An 8,543-nucleotide genomic window follows, 5' to 3' on the forward strand; every position below is an offset into this window, starting at 1 on the left:
ACTTTAAATTTATAAGAAAATAAGAAAAATAATAAATTAGTATAACTGAAATGTTTTTATCTTTTAAATTTAAACAAATAATTTAAATAAATAAACAAAAGAAACTAATGAGTTTTAATTTGAGAATTTTGAAATTAAAAGGTAATTCATTAATAAAATTGAGATTCATTTATTACTACACTAGTTGTGAGACTCATTTATTATATGGGTTAATTTAAAAAAAATATAAATGTCAAAATATTTGAAAACTTTGAATTTATAAGAAAATAAAATAATGAATTATTATAATGTAAATATTTTTTATCTTTTAAATTTAAACAAATAATTTAAATAAAGAAAAGAAACTAATGAACTTTAATTTTGGAATTTTTAAAATTATAGGCAAGTTTATTAATGAAATTAATATCCATTTATTGCTACATTTATTATAATTATTACATTAAAATATTATGTAGAATTTAATAAAATAGAAAAAATCATAAAATGACATGTGGAAAAAAATAAATTCAAAATAACCACAAAATGATATTTGGCAAATTAAATGAGAATGTAACATGTAGCAAAAAAAACTTCATTTATTAGAAAGGGTTTATTGCAATTATTACACTAAAATATTATGTTGAATTTAATAAAATAGAAAAACTCATAAAATAACATGTAGAAAAAAATTAATTCAAAATAACCATAAAATGACATTTGACAAATTGAATGAGATGTGACATGTGGCAAAAAAACATTCATTTATTAAAGTAGATGATTAGATGATTGATTGATTTTCTCACACTATCATCCACTACATGTAGGAACTCTTAAAAAATGATTATATGAATAACATAATTGTGTATTGAATAAAACATAGGAGTAAAGCCTTAAACCCTTATGACCTTTTGAATTAACTTTTCATAATATAAATCCATAATGTAAGAGGCTTCCATATGTAATGTGCATTCACTCTAACATGTCATAAAATTTATTACTATATGTCACGTCTCATAAGTTCTCTAATAATAGTTTCAGACAAAAATGAAGAGTCCATAATAAAGTGTCGTGGAATTCTTAATCATTTTTTTAATGTAAATTTATTATAAATGATTAAAAGCAATACATTTTCTAAATAAGCGTGAGGTTAATTAATCTAAGAGCATCTTTAGATGTCTTTCTATTATCCTCCAACAAAGCCTATTCTCGTATTTTGTAATCTACATGTTATGGGGTTATGGATCTAGAACCATTGTCGTATGGTTCCTCCTCTCGTGTAAAGAAAGAGGTTCTCTATCTTTCAAGACTTTGTTACAATCATCGTAATCATAGGAGGGCTTGCCTTTGATCTTCTTAGAAAGTGAAGGATTTAATAGTGAAGTAGAAGCTACTTTTCACTCATAGAAGCTACTTTTCACTCATATTCAAAAGCTAGACCGGTTGGCTACGAAGCGAGGATTTGTTCTTAGTTTCTTGGTATTACCTTCCGACTAAAAAACCTTTTTTTTATTTCAAGCTCAGTGGTAGAGCGGTCGACTAGCAACTGACTAATTGGGCGTAGGTTCGAATCCTACTTGAAAAGCCTCCCTAGATTTTTCTGATTATCTGCTTACTCTAGCCATAAGTAAACTCGTAGAATGGGATGACATCCACTTACTCCTAATTGCGAGAAGAGAATTTTCCTCCTAAGTCACCGAAAAATAGGAGGCCCAGCTATGAAAAGGCTCCACAAATGATTGGGGCTTAGGGAAAAAGAAAAGGAAGATCGTCTTGACTCTCTTAACTATGGGAAAATAGTTAGAATGTAAACGAAACACATGCTTCACTCTCGCTTTCAGTATTTTGACAAGAGGAGATCCGTCGAGTTGATTGAGTTGTCCTCTCAAAAAAAGGGACTAGCTAGAGATCTCTTTATCAAAATCTTTAGAACAAATGGTTGCCCTAGAAAATGGGTGTTTTTTTTATGGAAACTAAATGTAATTGACATTGCTGTTAATAGCAGTTTTCCCAGGCTTGGAATGAATTTTGTGTCACAACTAGCATTTTAGGACTAGAATTTTCTATCCTAGTACCAATGGATCCTTTGTGTAACTAAGAGACACTATGTGTAGTATAAATTAACTTCAATACTTTGTAAGTTTTTACATCCAAAAATTTTGTTTCAAGTCAAAACTTCCTCGCGTAAGCCCAAAATCTAACCCAATAAACTATGTTCACTCAAACTTTGGGCCTTAGCCCAAGTTTTCTCGGTCTAAACCTCTTAATGGACCAAAACTCTCCTATTGGGCCTTAAAGGGCCAATGAACTCTCAACGTGATCCTTATGGGTTGTAAGACTCTTATTGGGCCGTAGACATCTTCCTTAGACTAAAGTGGGCAAATACCTCCATAAGGCATTATTTTGGGCCAAAAACCTTGTCATTTAGCCTCATTAGGCTGAAAACCCGTATATGGGTCTTCATGGGTCGAAATCCTTATTGGGCCAATGTGTTCTCGGTTACCCTTCCAAACCAAGCCCAGTTTCTTCCTTTCTCCTTTCTTCCCTACACCCGATCGAAAATAATAATAATAAAAAAGAGAGAAAAAGGGAACAAATGAGAGGGGTTGACTTTTAGTGTCACCTCACATTTGTATCACATACAACAAGGTATTACACTTCATGCACCCATGCATGAAGCTCTTACCTATCATGCAAAAATCCTTATATTTCCCCTCTTCTCCATATACCCGGCCGAACACACCATCACCATCTCTCTCTCACTTCTCATTTCAAACTCACCCACAATTATCTCATTTCTCTCTCAATCCTTAAGAAAATTCTCTCACTCTTCCCTTCTTGCTCCAAAAATCGTGGGTTATGAGTGTGTGTTCAAGAAGGTTTCTTCAAAGGTCATTAACTTGCTAAGTTCATAATCACACTCAAGTTGTTTTACTTCATCTTATACTAAGATTATCCCTCAAACTTGTAGCACCTAGTTCCTGGTACGTACAAATTTATCTATGTATTTTGCATTTTGGCCTTGGACTCGGCGAGTTGTAGGCCCGACTCGCCGAGTAGAGACGAGTTTGGGAGCACATTTAAGTTGGCGACTCGGTGAGTCCCCGTTGTCTGATGAAACCCTAAATTTCAAGGGTTTGCACCCTATTTAAACCAACCTTATGCGCCCCAACCTCGCCCCCTTCACCCTTAGAGCTCCCAACATCGTCCAAACCCTTATTCCTTGAGATATTGAAGTGTTTTGGTGTGTTTCTTGAAGATTTTGAGAGAAGAGAAGAGTAGATCAAGAAGAGAAGAAGGAGGCCAGACATCTTGGTGTTATTTCAAGTGATTCCCTTGAGGTATAACTCAGTTTCCCTCTGTTTTCATGCTTGTAGACCTTTATAGCTCCATTAAAGTCCTTCTTGAGCCATTTCCAAGCTTGATTATGTGACATCCCCAAAATCTCGGCCAGAAAAGACCGATTTTCATTTATGCTTTTAAATATTTTCAGAGTAAATCCTTTTGATTTGAAAGAGTTGCGGAATTTGTTCCCAAAACAAAACATGATAAAATAATATTTATCAAAGCATTTCATCAAGAGATGCATTTCATTATATAATTAAAACTCGGGATGTCATGTTCCGATACAGACCATAAAGCATAAACGATAAACATTACAAGTCATTCAACAAATATATACATATACAGACTTGTAAACAAAACAACAAGATGATCCATCCATCTTACGCCTTTGTGCCACTTCCTGTAATACAAATAAAACTGAGTGGGTCAGGCTTGGGAGCCTGGTGAGCATATAGGGTTTTCAACCCACAATAAATAAGTTATATTTAATTTCACCAACCAAACACTATCCCGATTACCCATTCCCGTTATCCTCACTTTACGTCCCTAAAACAACTATCTCAAGGGACCTAATCTAGGATTTTCATCGGGACGGACATCACTGCGAAGGGGTTTCCTCAACAATAGATATCCTAAAGGCAACCATGAGGGGGATAGAGTACACCGGTGAACACGTCGTTCACAACACCTACAGGTTATGAACCTGCTAGCGTTCCACTGGACTGTCTAGAAAGAGTCCGTGGTCGTTATCCATACTCCGCTGAATAACTAGATCAACAACAACAACAACAACGAGGCCTCTCATCTGTTTATTACACACCAACTATCTACCCATGTTCTACCCAACATATTAGTAGATAAAAATATACATTTGTATACATAGTTCAAAGAAAACTTGTATAGCATGCTTGAATCAACACATATATCACATAACAGATGAGGCACACACACACATAACACATATCTCATAAAGACATAAGCAGATCTATAAGATAGAAGAGAGTGAATACTCATTCACACATAACACAACCAAATATATACACATAGCACGTATTTTTATATAAAATACTTCGTATTATTGTATTAGAAGAAATAACTACACACTCACTTGATCAGAAGACGATCCGACAGCACTACGGCTTATAGAAGTAGTATTCCACAGCAGATCTGGAAGATCTCCTCGAAAATCGAACTTCTCGCGGGCAGAGCTTCGACTCGGGAACCGCGCTTCTCGGGATCTTCGGGGTCTCGGGACTTGCCTCGGGGCTAGGGTATAATACCGGGACTTCGGGGTAGCTTCGGCACGAAAAACGATGCAAAAGACTAGAGAGAAGAGAAGAAATTGAACAAGAAATGAGGCTGCCTTCGGATCCTTTATATAGAGGCTGGAGCCTTGGAGTACGCGGGGCGTACAGGCGTACGCAGCGCGTACGCGTCCGAAATCGTCATTGCATGCGTCATCCGAAGTGTCGACACTATGCGGAGTACGCGATAGCGTACTCACGTACGCGGGGCGTACGTTGGATCAGACGGGTGACTCGGCTTCGGATAATGCCTCCGAATTTTGAATTAAAAATAAATACAAAATGATTAATAAACTTCGGAAATTCATAACTTCTTCATACGAACTCCGTTTTCGACGTTCTTTATATCCACGGAAAGGTGAGACCATGCTCTACGACTTTCGTTTAGACTCCGTCGGCTAATTTTGACTTTATTTTTATTAATTATTTTTAATAGGCCGCGACAGAAACTTTCGTTATAAATTCATAACTTCTTCGTTTGATGTCCGTTCTCGCCTAACTTTTTATCGCTTCGATACCAACAATGAGATCTTCGATTCTCATTTAGATTGCTTCGGCTAACAACCGCTCGGTCTCAATTCGAGTAAAACAGGTTGTATACCGCTAAGCCGGAACTTCGATAAATCATAACTTCCTCATACGAAGTCAGATTTGGGCGTTCTATATATATTCGGAAACCTTGTTTCGACTACTACAACATTAACCAAAGATATTAAGTTTATTTCACACTTAAATTTTGACGCTTATTTTTATTCTTAATTAATCAGACCACATAATTAAGCAATTAAGCACAAAACACATAATACTCAAATAATAAAATCTTATTATTTCAAAACGGGTTACAAAGGTTAACCTAGACTATTATATTGCTAAATATGTCAAGCCCGGAAACACAGGCGTTACAATTCTCTCCACCTTAGAATGATTCCGTCCCCGGAATCACACATCAACAAACAAATGCGGATAGCGACCCATCATGTCACTCTCCGTCTCCCAGGTGAGATTCGGCCCATTCGTGTGTTTCCATCGGACAAGCACTAACCCAACCATCTTGCGTCGCAATTTCTTAGTCTTTCGGTCAACAATTGCCTCTGGTTCTTCAATCAACCTTTTGTTCTCATCAATTCTCAATTCAGAAATTGGAATTATGTCGGGAACTTCTCCCGTGAACTTCCTCAAATAACACACGTGAAAAGTGTTGTGAATTCCATTCAGTTCTTCGGGTAATTCGAGCTTGTAAGCTTGGTTCCCAATCCTCTGAAGAACTTTAAACGGTCCAATAAACCTTGGACTCAACTTTCCCCTTTTACCAAATCTTATAAGTCCCTTCCACGGCGAGACTTTAAGCAAAACCGAATCCCCAACCTCAAAAGTTATCGGTCTCCGCTTCTTGTCAGCATAGCTCTTTTGACGATCCTGAGCTGCTAACATTCTTTCCCTAATTATTTTCAACTTTTCAGCAGTTTGATGAACCAAATCCGGTCCCATAAACTGCTTTTCCCCAGCCTCAAGCCAACAAGACGGCGTACGACACTTCTGTCCATACAAAGCTTGGTAAGGTGCCATCTTAATGCTCGAGTGAAAACTATTATTATAGGAAAATTCTACCAACGGTAAATGTTCATCCCAATTACCTAGGAATTCCAGAGTACATGCTCTCAGCATATCTTCAAGTGTTTGTATTGTTCGTTCGCTCTGACCATCAGTCTGCGGATGGTAAGATGTACTTAAACACAACTTGGTACCCAATTCCTCTTGTAGACTTTTCCAAAACCTCGATGTGAAACGGCTATCACGATCCGACACAATCGTTAACGGAACACCGTGAAGCCTCACAATTTCCTTCACGTAAGAATTCGCAAGCTTCTCCATAGACCATTTCTCCCTGGCCGCTATGAAATGCGCACTCTTAGTGAATCGATCAACGACCACCCAAATCATGTCGTGACCATTCTTTGTTCTGGGCAGTTTAGTGACAAAATCCATAGCAATGTCTTCCCACTTACCCATAGGCACAGGCAAAGGTTCTAAACTCCCGTACGGTTTCTGATGTTGTGTCTTGACTCTCGCACAAGTCACACACTCGGCCACATACTTTGCAACATCAAGCTTCATCGTCGGCCACCAGTAGTAGGGTTTCAGGTCCCTATACATTTTAGTGCTACCCGGATGAATCGAGTACATGGTCTTGTGAGCTTCTTCCATCAGAAGATCTCTGACTCCTCCTGTCTTAGGTATCCAAATCCGATCTTGGAACACCTTCAGTCCATGACTGTTTACACCGAACACCAACGTTTTGCCCAAACGTTCCTCCTTTCTGTCATTTTTCTCAGAAGCTTCGCTCTGAGCTTTCTTTATACTTTCCAAAATAGTTGAGACAACTTCAATTCTCAACGCTCTTGGCCTTTTCCTTTCGGGATTGACTTTCCGACTGAGAGCATCAGCAACAACATTAGCTTTACCGGGGTGGTAAAGTATCTCGCAGTCATAGTCCTTAAGTAATTCTAGCCAGCGTCGTTGCCTCATATTCAATTCTTTCTGATTAAAGAGGTATTGGAGACTCTTATGATCAGTGAAAAGTTTGCACTTCGTGCCATAGAGGTAATGCCTCCATATTTTCAGAGCGAAAACTACCGCTGCCAACTCCAAATCATGAGTCGGGTAGTTCTTTTCATGCTCTTTCAGCTGTCGAGACGCATATGCTATCACCTTTTCTCTTTGGGTCAAAACACAACCCAATCCAACCCCAGACGCATCGCTATAGACAGCGAAGTCTTCAACTCCATCGGGTAGAGAAAGTATCGGTGCCTCGCATAGCTTCTTCTTTAGCTTCTCAAATGCTTCCTTATGCTTCTCACCCCAAGCATAAGTAGCTCCTTTGTGGGTCAAAGCTGACAATGGACTAGCGATCGAAGAAAAGCCTTGGATAAACCTTCGGTAATATCCGGCTAATCCTAAAAAGCTTCGAATCTCCGTGGGACTTTTCGGTTGTTCCCACTTCGTCACAGCTTCGATCTTCGCTGGATCAACCATTATCCCTTCTTGGTTGACCACGTGACCCAAGAATTGGACTTCACGAATCCAAAAATCACATTTGGAGAACTTAGCATACAGCTTCTCCTTCTTCAAGACTTCTAACACTTCTCGCAAGTGTCTGCCATGCTCCTCCTGGCTTTTCGAGTAAATCAGAATGTCGTCTATGAACACTATCACGGATTTATCAAGGAACGGGTTACAAACCCTATTCATCAAATCCATGAACGCTGCTGGAGCATTGGTTAGTCCAAACGACATAACCAAGAACTCGTAGTGTCCATATCTTGTTCTGAATGCAGTCTTCTCGATATCTTGCTCTCTTACTTTTAGCTGATGATATCCTGACCTAAGATCGATCTTCGAGAAATAACTCGAACCTTGCAATTGATCAAACAGGTCATCAATCCTCGGCAACGGATATCTATTCTTTATTGTTGCCTTGTTCAGCTCTCTGTAATCGATGCACATTCTCATACTTCCATCTTTCTTCTTTACAAATAACACCGGAGCTCCCCAGGGCGATGAACTAGGTCTAATGAAACCGTTGTCCAATAACTCCTGAAGTTGCATCATTAGCTCCTTCATCTCCGTCGGTGCTAATCGATAAGGTGCTTTCGCAATTGGCGTTGTTCCTGGCAACAAGTCAATACGGAATTCCACTTGTCTATCAGGCGGTAATCCAGGAAGATCTTCGGGAAATACTTCCGGATAATCACACACAACTGGAATATTCTGCATCACCTTCTTTTCCTTCTTAGCATCAATCACGAATGCTAAATACGATGTACACCCCTTGGTCAAACATTTTCTGGCTTTCATCAATGAAATGATTCCAGAATTCACTCTGCGTTTATCTCCATACACCATAAACGAATCTTTCCC

The sequence above is a fragment of the Lactuca sativa genome, chromosome 1, assembly GCF_002870075.4.
Source record: "Lactuca sativa cultivar Salinas chromosome 1, Lsat_Salinas_v11, whole genome shotgun sequence".
Lineage (NCBI taxonomy): Eukaryota > Viridiplantae > Streptophyta > Magnoliopsida > Asterales > Asteraceae > Lactuca > Lactuca sativa.